Below are 11,643 nucleotides of genomic sequence, written 5' to 3'. Positions count from 1 at the left end.
CCCCTGCCCGCGGCCTTGTCCCGGAGGCCAGGCACCGAGACGGGGCGGGGACGCGGAGCGCTGCCTCCCGAACGCCGCGGGTCTCGCGCCCACGCAGCCGACCTCGCGGCCGCTGCCGGCGGTGACTCCTCACCTTCGGAAACCGAGTGTCCCACCCAGGCTCGAGGCCCTCGGCCTGACTTCAGACGGGGCGTCGCCTCGCAGCCTGGCTAGGGCGCAGGTCGGGCCTGCCGCGGCGCCTGCGGGCAAAGGGCGAAGGGGTTGGCCGGGGTGTCAGTGCTTACTGGGTGGCCCTGCAGGTGCGGCGGCCCGGGCGTGGCTGGGGCACCGGCCCCTGAGCCCGGCTAACAGGCGGCCCCTAAAGCCAGTCTGGAAACTCCATGCTCTGCGGGCTGCCCGCCTCCCCCCGGGAAGCGACTTTTAAACCGTTATTTTTCTCTCCCGCCGTTTGCAAGATGGTCAGAGAGGTGGTGATGATGGAAGGCAGAGGAGGGCACGCAAACCAGGAGATCGGAGAGTCTTCTTTTTGGTTTATGCATCCATGATAGGAGGGTGCCTAAGAAGAAAGGAGACAGCCAATTAGCCAGAGTGGCTTATCTCAACAAGTCACTAGCACAACAAGTCATTAAGTAGTGCTCAAGTGTTTTCAGCATTTTGTTTTGATAAGTTTAAGTCCCTTTGTTTAACTAACTTCTTATCAAATATAGTTACCTTTTTGAAACTCAGAGCAATTCCAATCTCTTTTAACTCATTTTTAAAAAAATTTTAATTAAAAAGGAAAAATACGTCCTCTCTGAACAAAATAAAAAACACAAAAGGTGCTAAGTCCATTTACCTATGTACACATAACCTTCAGTTAACAATCCCTCTAAACATTTGTTATCTCAGTCCCCCCACAGTAAAAAAAAATGTGAATTTCATGAGGTATTCAAATGTCCTAACAAACAGTCCTGGTCCACCTTTCCAAGATCATCTCCAGGAGCTGTGTCCAGCCACATCTAATTATTTCTCAAACTACCAAGGGTAAAGGAAAATTATTTCCACTCCATTATTTAATTATTTCCACTCTGTCATGGACTGTTCATTTTATAAAATACAAAAGTGAAAAATGGTAGCAAAAATGACCAAAAATACAAACAAAAAAAGACAAGACCCTGTTTTTATTATTAAGAGTATATAAGTATGCTACAAATGTATAATTACTCTTCCATTTTTTGTATATTATTGTTTTAGTTTCTAGATACTTACTATTAATTTCTATACTTAACCAGACATGGATTGATGTCATGACTCTATTTTTAGGGTTTTTTTGGAGAGGTTTTTGCTATAGGGTGCGTGTGTTCGCCAGACAGACAGAGATATAGAGACAGAAAGCGAGAAATCACCCCCCCGGGGGGATGATCACGCTACAATCCCTTCTCCATTCTCCTCTCGGGATCTTGGGCACACACGCACACATGCCCAGCGTGAGTTTAAGCCACCGGGTCCAGGACTCGAACCATGGTCAACTACATGGGAGTTCAGCGACATAGCCATTATGCTAACTCCTGGTCCCTATATTTTTAGTTATTGATAGACCTGACACTGATTATGATAACCGACTTGCTGTTCTTTAAATACATCAGATGCTTTTCAACTTCTGTATCTTTTCTATTGTTCCTTTAGTACTAATCAAAGTATTCAAGTTTCAACTCATAATACAATGATAATAATAGCTTAACATTTATTGGGTGTTTTATGCTGAGACTTTAGATGCACTATGAATTCTTATCAGCCCTGTGAGTTAGATATTATTGTTATTTTTCCCACTTTACAGATGAAGAGATTGAGAATTAGAGAGGTCAACCAGTGAGATGCAAAGTCAGCATTCTAAACTTAACTGATTTTTTTTTTGAGAGATTTTTTGCTATAGGGCGTGTGCACTCACCAGAGAGACAGAGAGAGACAGAGAGACAGTGAGAAATCATCCCCCAGGGGGGATGGCCACACCGCAATCCCTTCTCCTCCATTCTCCTCTCGGGATCTTGGGCAAGCACGTACACGTGTCCGGCTTGAGTTTAAGCCACCGGGTCCGGGACTCGAACCGCGGTCAACTATGTGGGATACCAGCGACATAGCCATTGTGCTAACTGCTGGTCCCTAAACTGAAGTGCTTTTGAAGCCCATGCAATTAACTTAGCATGCTGGGCCCTTCTCCATGAAGTTTCCCTACTTGAGAGATGAAATGAATCACACCTTACTTTAATTGTATTATAATTCTTTTCCCTATTGGTTGCCATTCATGTCTGTTTCAGAAGTTTTAAGCTTCTGAATACAATGACTTTCTTATATCTCCCCACACTACTCTCTCCAACTGGAATGTCTTTTATACCCTCTACTCTGCTCATACTGACCAATTCTCATCTATCGTTACCACTGTCTTTTGTATTTACTTCATGTTATGTTATAATTATTTAGGCCTGCATCTTCCACTAGACCATGGACCACTTACTACATTGAGTAATCCTACCAAATATTTATTTATTTATTTAATTGAACAAACACTTCTCTAGCATTTATGACGTGCCAGCTACTGTTCTAAGAGTTTTATAACCTTGAAATAGCCCTATGGAATAAGTATTATTTTATCCCTATTTAAGCCAGGAAAAAACTGAGGCACAAAGAGGTCACTAATAAGTTACAGAGCCAGATCACTTATCCCCAAAATCTATTTCTGAACCATCAGGCTGTGCTTGTTTTTCACTATACAATGTGCTCCTCCTGTTTAAAACATTTCAACAATTTTCTACTGCTCTTAGAATAAGTGTGAAACTTCTAGGTAGGGCCTACATAATTCTCTGTGGCTTGGCTCCTGGTTAATTCTCCAGCTGTGTCCCACCCCAAGCTCCCTTGCTCCCTTTCAGCCACATCTGTCTTCTTTTCTTGCTCTTGGAAGTCAGACTCCCCCTGACCATAGCACATGGTGTTCCCCTGGGCTGAAATGCTGTTCCCTCATCTTGTTCCTTCCTCAATTCAAAACCGTTCTTCAGATTTTAGTTCAGGAAAATCTTTCTAGACTAAGGTCAAGTACTATATAATACATTTTTAATTCTTAATGATAATAATGTATTTTTTTTCTCCCATAAATAAGAGAAAGACAGAGAAACTTCAACCCTAATAGGGTCTCCACCCCACCCCCACTGCAACTCAGCCAGCCCTAGATCATGGACATGCACATACCCAGTGTACTCAGGAAGGTCTCCAGGTGCAAATTCAAAACCTCCCCATGTAGGGAGCTCAAGCAGCTTACCCAGAAGAAAAGGATTAACCCAATTAGAAAATGGGAAAATGAGCTGAACAAAAATCTCTCTAAGGAAGACATACAAACAGTCAAAAAGCATATGAAGAAAAATGCTCAACATCCCTCATCATAAGGGAGATGCAGATCAAAATCACAATGAGATACCACCTAACCCCCGTCAGAATGACACAGATTAAAAAAAAAAAAATAAGTGCTGGAGGGGATTTGGATTTTATTTTTTGCTAAGTAACTGTTTTCTAAAAGCTACTTCCTTATGGGGGAGTCAATCCATTGCTCAGACTACTAGGTAAACCCCCCTTGCCTTGGGGCCAGGTGGCAGGATGGGTCAGTCCCTGGACTTCCACATGATGGTTGAGGGAAGTTTGAGTCCCAGACCTGGTGGCTTGCCTTCTGTCTCTCTCTCTCTTCTCTCTCTCTCTCTCTCTGTTTCTCTGTCTCTGGTGAGCATGTGTGCCCAATAGTATAGCTAAATTTTAAAATATTATTAATAATAATTGTTAAAATTAAATAACTAATTATATATTAAAAAAAAAAACAACCCTTAGCTAACTCCTCTTTGGCAACCCTTTTCTGGGACCCTTCCCTGCTTTGGAGCTCTTTTCTCCCTTCACTCTATTTTTACATAGATTTTTGCTGTAGGACACATGTGCTCCCAAGAGAGACAGAGAGAAAGTGAGAAATCATCCTCCTTGGGGGGAATGGCTAGGCCGCAATCCTTTCTCCTCAATATAACCTCTATGCCATGTGCTGGCCCCATGTCTCTAATTCTTCAGACAAGAACCTAGACATCTCATGGTCCTGAATCCAGCACTGGTGTTGGGTGTGTTCACCCCAATATCCCGTGTCAGAGCCACTAATCATTTATCATCCAAACTGAGATACTTAGTGACAGGAGGACTACAGGCATAAAGTGGAATGTGTGGCCATTCTAGTGCTTAAAGACTTTCCAAGGGGCGGGCTAGCATGGAAGTGTTTCTAAATATCAATTTCAAGACTTACGATCTCAGGCTTACAATAGCATCATGGTATAAAGCAAAGCTCTGCGAGGAAGCCCCACGTGGGATGGCTGCTGGCTCACGTCTGGAGATCTCCATGCTCTGGGCAGGCTAAAGTTGGGGGTGGACTGGGCCATCGAGAGCCTGTCAGTAATGTATCTCTACTCTCTCTCTCTCTCTCTCAACAAATTAAAAACATTTAAAAAAATTTAAGACCTCCAGTGCCATATTGCCTCCATCCAAGATTAGTTTGCTTAAAGGATACCCTTCATAATTGCATTTCTTTCACTTTACAAAAGAAAGAATTCCTCTCACACATACATCCCCATCTCCCTGAGGTGCATTGCCTGAAGGAAGAAAGATGTACAGGAAGTTAAGCCACGGGACAGTTTGGTATTTCCTTTCATCAGAGTTCCATAAATACCCCAACCCTCATCTACTTCCTGAAGATTCATTTTCAGTATCTTACTTCTTATGTTCAAGATTATTTATTTAATAAATATTTATTAATTATATACTGAATTATTTAAGTATGCACAGTAATATTTATTACATTCTTAATTATTTATTAAGTATGCAATATATTTATATTGTTTAATAAATTCAGTAATACCAGTAATGTAATATAGTAATTATAATGATAATTCACTTCAGAGAAAAAAATTAATATTCAGGGCATATGGTCATAGGAAAAATTTTAAATTAAATTTTAATGTGTATTTTTTATTGTGGAAAAGTATAAAAGGGTAATCAACAAAATATTTTGAAGCAGAAAAATGGGAAATAAAACATGGGGTGGGGGCATTGGTATGGAAAAATAACATCATGGAAGAAAAGGAACAGTATAAGGTTTCTGACTATTAAAGAAGAATAGTCCAGATATGTTTAAGTAGACCATGTGTATAAATCACTGTGAAATTTAAATTCTATTAGATACATTTATAAGAGTAGTGTAACAGTTTTATTTTGAAATGCCTATATTATAAGATGCTGTAAACTTTATTCTTTGGAAAGTTGTTTGTTTGTTTTTTCTTTTTCATTACAGGGCACGTGCACTCGCCAGAGAGATAGACAGAGACAGAGAGACAGAAAGAGAGAAATCACCCCCCGGGGGGATGGACACGCCACAATGCCTTCTCCTCCATTCTTTTTTCAGGATCTTGGGCACGCACGCACACGCGCCCAATGTGAGTTTAAGCCACTGTGTCCGAGACTCGAACTGCGGTCAACTACATGAGAGTTCAGTGACATAGCCATTACGCTAATTGCTGGTCCCTGTAAACTTTATTCTTCATAACTGTTTGACTTAGTATGAAAATCATAGGACAAAAATGGCAGGACGTATGTTTACCAAAAACATTCAAAGACCTCAGACTTACAGTATATAACCTAGAAGTTAAACTCAGGTTTTGCCACTTATTAACTATGTAACCATAGGAAAATCACAATTTAAAAATGGACAAAGACTTGAACAGATAGTTTTCCAAGCATGATAAGTAAATGGCCAGAAAACATCTGAAAATATGCTCAACACCACTACTCTAGAGAAATGCAAATCAAAACCACAATAAGGTATCACCTCACATCCATTAGGATGACTAATATCTTTAAAAAATAGAAAAATAACATGTTGGCAAGGATAAAGAGAAACTGGGGCTAGTGTACGCTATCGGTGGGGAAAAAGTATGGCTGCTATGAAAAATAACGTGGTTTCTCAAAGTATTAAAAACAAAATTAGCATGTGATGCAGCAATCCCACTTCTGAGTATATGCCCAAAGGTATTGAAAACAGGGATTTCAAAAGATATTTGTACATCCATGTTCATAGTAGTGTCATCCGCAATAACTAAGAAGAGGAAACAACAAATGCCCATCTATGAACAAATGAATAAGCAAAATATAGTATATCTATATAATGGACTATTCAACATTCAAAAGGAAGAAAATCCTGTTCATCCATGCTACAACATTGATGAACCTTGATGACATTATGCAAAGTGAAATAAGCCAGTTACCAAAAGACAAATACCTTATAATTCCACTTGTATGATTACCTAAAGTGGTCAAATTCACAGGAAAGTTAAGTGGTTGCCAAGGAGCTAGAGAAAGGGGGAAATGGAGAATTGTCATTTAATGACAAAGAGTTTGGGTTTAGCAAGATGAAAAAGATCTGGAGTTCCATGCTTAATAATGTGAATATACTTCACACCACTGAACTGTACATTTTAAAATGGCTAGGATGGTAAATTTTATGTTGCATGTTTTTGGACCACAATTAAAAATTGCGGGGGCAGGGGATGTGCAGCAGATAGCATAGCAGGTACATTGCTGGACTCCCACATGGCCAACTGAGGTTCGAGTCGCGGACCTGGTGGTTTAAAACTCATGCCAGCTGCGTGTGTGTGAATACCCAAGATTCTGAGAGGAGAATGAAGGAAAAGCGATTGTGGCATAGCCATCCCCCCGAGGGTGATTTCTCATTTCCTGTTTTACTGTCTCTCTCTCTCTCTCCAGCGAGTGCACACGCCCTAAGGGGGAAAAAAGACACTTAATTTTTTTTATTAAAAAAAACACGCTTGAAAGATTTGTTCATATATTATTCATAGCTATGGTTCATTCATTCATTGTTATAAAGTATCCCATTTTACATTTACCACAATTTATCCATTCTACTATTGGGCATTTGGAAAGTATCTAGTTTGGGCTTATTATAATTAGTGCTATAAATAGCATTTTAAAATAAGGAAAATAAATGTGAGATTTTTAAGACTCAGAAGGCATTCGTAGAAGTCATAATACATTTTGAATGGATTAATGCATTCTTCTCTCGTTTCACTTTTAGCTTTTGTATCCAGCTGCTAACTAACTTCTCCACTTGGCTATCTAATAGACATATCAAATGTATCATCTGCAATTCTGCTATATCTGCATTGTTTTTCACATGTTCTTCATTGTTCTTCCATTCCTCCAATTGCCCAGACCAAAACTTGAGTAACATTTGATTCCTTCACATCCATAGGCAAGGCCTCAGGAAATAATGCTGTCTCCATCTTCTAAATAAATCCACATTTTCAAATAACTGATTTTCGTATGGTGGGATAAAAGCTAGACTAAAAACATACACATCTAATGGTGCATCTAAGTCCCTCTGGAAGCCAGAGGAAGCTTCCTGGAGGAGGTGATGTTTAACTCCATCTTGAAGAATGACTAGAATTTATTATACATAGAAGGTGGCAAGGCAGAGGGAACTGAGTATGTAAAGATATGAGGGTATAAACAGCATGATGTGTGGGAGGCTCAAAGTAACGAAGGAGTAGAGGAAAAGATGAAGTGGAGAATGAGGGAAGGGTTAGATCAAAGATAGCTTAAAATGAGTGTGTTACCGTAAATGAGCCATATGGAGAGTCATTAAAGAATTAGAAGCAGGATAGTGACATCTTTGATTCCAAGTTGAGGATAGTGCAGTTATTCGACAGTGACTAATAAGTGTTCAAAGAGACTGTCTCAATCAGCTATGGATATATAACAATCCCCAAAATTTGGTGTCTTCAAGCAATACTAATTTATTCTTGCTCACATATCTGCATGTTGAACAGGATTGACAGAGCCTAGACTCAGCTGGGCTGCTCTGCTTCAATCTTCAGATCTGTCTACACTCAGCTCCTTCCTGTAGGTTGGACTTGGGTCTGCTCCCTGTGTGTTCATTTGGGGGCCCATACTAAAAGGGGAAACAACTACCTGAGGGGTATTCTTCTCATCCTCCTTAGCAAGTAATATGCCTATCTAGGCATATTCTTCTCATGGGAATGAAAGAACCCCAGGGGATAGTCAGAAGTTGTGAAGCTTCTTAAAACCTAGATTCCTGGGACCAGTAGATGGTAATGATTACATCGCTGGACTCTCACACAGTCGAGCACAGTTTGAGTCCCAGACCTGGCCTAAAACTCATGTCGATTGCATATGTGAGCGTGTCCAAGATCCCAAGAGAAGAATAGAGGTGAAGAGATTGCAGACTGGCCATTCCCCTAGGGGGTGATTTCTTGCTTTCTACTTCTCTGTCTCTCCGGCAAGCACAAGCACCCTATAGCAAAAATCTCTCTCTCTCTCTCTCTCTCTTAAAAAAAAAAAAAAAAAAAGAGCCTAGATTCTGAACAGGCACATGGTAACCTGGTGACCTCTACCCATATTCTATTGGCCCAAGCAAAAACTCCATGTAGCTGAGTACAGTGTCAGGAGACAGGGCTAGTACATTTTATCTTTAGTGGTAGAAAAAGTGAATTTACATGTAAAGTGCATGCATACAGGGAATGATAAAAAAAAAAAAATTGGGACCAGCAATTCAGTCACTATAGAGGTCATTTTTCCTCAGTGTTCAGAGAATGCATGGTATAATAGAAAGTATCAGTGGTGGAGCCAGACAATCACTTAATAGTTCTATGCTTTCCATGAGTATTTAAAATCTTCCAGGTGTTAGTTTCCTCATCTATAACATTTATATTGATACTTTCTCACCTTGTAAGTGACTATAAAAATTGCATGTGATATTGGGGCTTTGTACTCTGGGTGCCACAGCTTGTTAGGAACCTTTTGACTATGAGTCTCATCTAGTGCACCACCATTCTATTAGTGAGAACTTTAGGAAGGAGATCAGTAGTTGGACTGTGGTGTTATAAAATCACCATTCTGGAAAGAAATAAAAACCCATAGGACCCAGAATACAGCATTCTTCGAGATGCTTGTTAACATACCCTCTGTTGACAACTACAGTTATTTGTCTTTGGGGAACAAATGTGTCTCCCTGCAGAAAGGCCAGCCATTTATTAATATGTGTTTGGTCTGACAGTTCTTTTCTACATACAGTTTGTTCCTTGGCAGTTTGAAGTTTTGGTTCATGGATAAGAGAGTTAGCTATTCCTGAAGCGCCAGGGACAAAAGTGGACAGGAAGTGAATGGGAAAAGCGCCCCCTGGCATCATTTTAGCGTTGGTTCTTCCTGAGTCTGCAGCTGCTGCTCTGTCCAGATGGCCTCCCTTAGAAGAACAATTGTACCAAACACAATACCCAAAGCGCTCTTATTTATCTTCTCAGATTGAAACCAACTTGCCCAACATCACACAATTCTTCAAACCATAAGCCCCTTGAGTTCCACATTGCTGCAGGATTCAAGGTTCTTTCCATCTTCTTGCTCCTACATCTTCCAGCAGCCCTTTCCCGTGGAGTTTTCTTGATGGAATTAAGCTTTGATGCTTAATGCTTTAAGGCATTCATTGTAGTAATGAATTAACTTTTCCCTTATACATCTGTAGAATAGGATAGCTTTGTACTGCCCTTGGAATAAAGGAGATAAGAAGTACTTGAATCATTTCCTATAGCATTCCTATTAATTCTCTCAGGAACCCCAGTTGAGAAAAGCTACTAGGGTGACATTCTTATTCCATGTTTGAGTCTGTGCCCTTGTGTCCTAGGTGTACACTATTCCTACATTCTAATCTGTGGGGTAGGAGACAGAGATACAGGGAATGATAGTTTTTTGTTTGTTTGTTTGTTTGTTTGTTTGCTATAGGGTATGTGTGCTTACAGAGAAAGACACTGAGAGGGAAAGTGAAAAAGTACCCCCTGGGGGACACACTGCAATCCCTTCTCTTCTATTCTCTTCTATTCTCCTCTCAGGATTTGGGGCATGCTTGCAAATGCACCTGTCATGATTTTCAAGCTGCTGGTCCAAGATCAAACTGTGATTGGCCATGTGGGGGTCCAACACCTTAAGCACCACACCTCTTGCTGCTCCTAAGAAGGGAGAATCTTTCAATATATATATGCCTGCATGTTCCATGCATCACTTCTGTTCACCTTGATACTTTTTCACTTGTAAGTGACTATTAAAATTGCATGTGATATCTCGGGGCTTTGTACTTTGGGAATCACTGCTCACATCTGATTGATCAAAACATAACTTCATAGCTAAATCTAACCATTAAGGATACTGGAAAATGTATCAATAAATTCTAGTGGTAGTCATATGCATGGCTATAACTTTTAGGGAATTTATTACAAATAGGTAGAAAAATTAAATAAACAAGAAAATAATTATCAATCTATCACATTTGAGTATTATTCGCTATATAGTAAGCTTTATGAGATCAAGAATGAACTGTCTCATTTACTAATGAAGACCCTTACTGACTTTGATTGAATTAAATTTATTTATATCACATTAACACAATCCAAAAGTGTATCTAGAATTATACATTTCAAAAGACCCAGTAACTGGGGAACCAGCAGTTAGCGTAATGGCTATGTCGCTGGACTCCCATGTAGTTGACCGCGGTTCGCGTCCCGGACTCGGTGACTTAAAACTCACACTGGGCGCGTGTGCGTGCGTGCCCAGGATCCCGAGAAGAGAATGGAGGAGAAGGGATTGCGGCGTGACCATGCCCCCGGGGGGTGATTTCTCGCTTTCTGTCTCTATGTCTCTCTCTGTCTGTCTGGTGAGCGCATGCGCCCTATAGCGAAAATCTCTCCAAAAAAAAAAAAAAAAAGAAAGAAAAGACCCAGTAACTAAACAGTGTTTTGAGTACTTACATAATACTTTCTTGTTTTTCCCCCTTTCTTTCCTTTTTTCTCCTTACTATTCCTTCTCTGTCCCTGCCTCCTCTTTTCTCTCCTCCTCATCTTCCTTTTCCTCTTCTCCTCCTCCTCTTCATAGTTCTCCTCCTTCTCTCTTCTTTATCATGATTTGTTCTTAGCTAAGTTTCTGTTAGATTTCTTTAGATTTTATTATAGAGTAGTACACTCACCAAAGAGAGACAGGGAGAGACACAGAGAGAGAAAAAATGAGAAACCACTCCCAGAGAGGATGGCCACACCACAATCACTTCAAAAGAAGTATCCAAAAGAAAGAATAGTAGCCTAACATGGGGTGGACTAGCCCAAAAGGTGTGAAAAAGGCTACTTTGTATGAAGTGTTGAGGTCTCTTCACATGAGAGGGTCGCCCACTACAGGGTGTCGGAGCCAGAGCAGACTGAGGAGATGTTCCTTCCCCACAGGGATGCAGCCCAGTGTGGGATGCTGAAGCTTAAGCACAATGAGGAGGACATTCTTACAGCAAGCAGAGTGGCTCAGCTTGGTGTCCAAGGTCAAAAGGGTGAGGAAGGCATCCACACTGGTGTGAAGCCGGGGCTTCATGAAGGGAAGGAGGCTGTTTGTGCAGACAAGGCATGTGATATGAGATGGCAGGGCTTGAGCAAGATGAATAAGGCATCCGTGTGGTAAACTGGTTCATGTGGATTGTTGGAGTCCAAGTGACATAAAGATGGCAGATGGGAGGTTGGTTACATATACTGGGGT

At 40.8% G+C, this 11,643-nt stretch overlaps 1 protein-coding gene across 2 annotated transcripts in view; it reads right to left on the bottom strand.

Moving 5' to 3' along the window:
* The window catches only part of CPQ (carboxypeptidase Q), a 580,759-nt gene extending 580,502 nt beyond the window's left edge, over positions 1 to 257 (bottom strand). Inside the window, exon 1 of one of the 2 annotated variants that reach the window (XM_027765483.1) lies at positions 134 to 257. The gene's annotated coding sequence lies outside the window, so the exon portion shown is untranslated. The remainder of the gene's footprint in view (positions 1 to 133) is intronic. The other variant, XM_006161308.3, reaches the window with a different exon arrangement.
* Between the last annotated feature and the right edge of the window lie 11,386 nt (positions 258 to 11,643).

This window comes from Tupaia chinensis, unplaced genomic scaffold (assembly GCF_000334495.1).
Source record: "Tupaia chinensis unplaced genomic scaffold, TupChi_1.0 Scaffold138407_1, whole genome shotgun sequence".
Classification (NCBI taxonomy): Eukaryota; Metazoa; Chordata; class Mammalia; order Scandentia; family Tupaiidae; genus Tupaia; species Tupaia belangeri.
Note: the sequence above shows the minus strand (reverse complement) of the source record. Positions and strands in the feature narration are given on the sequence as shown.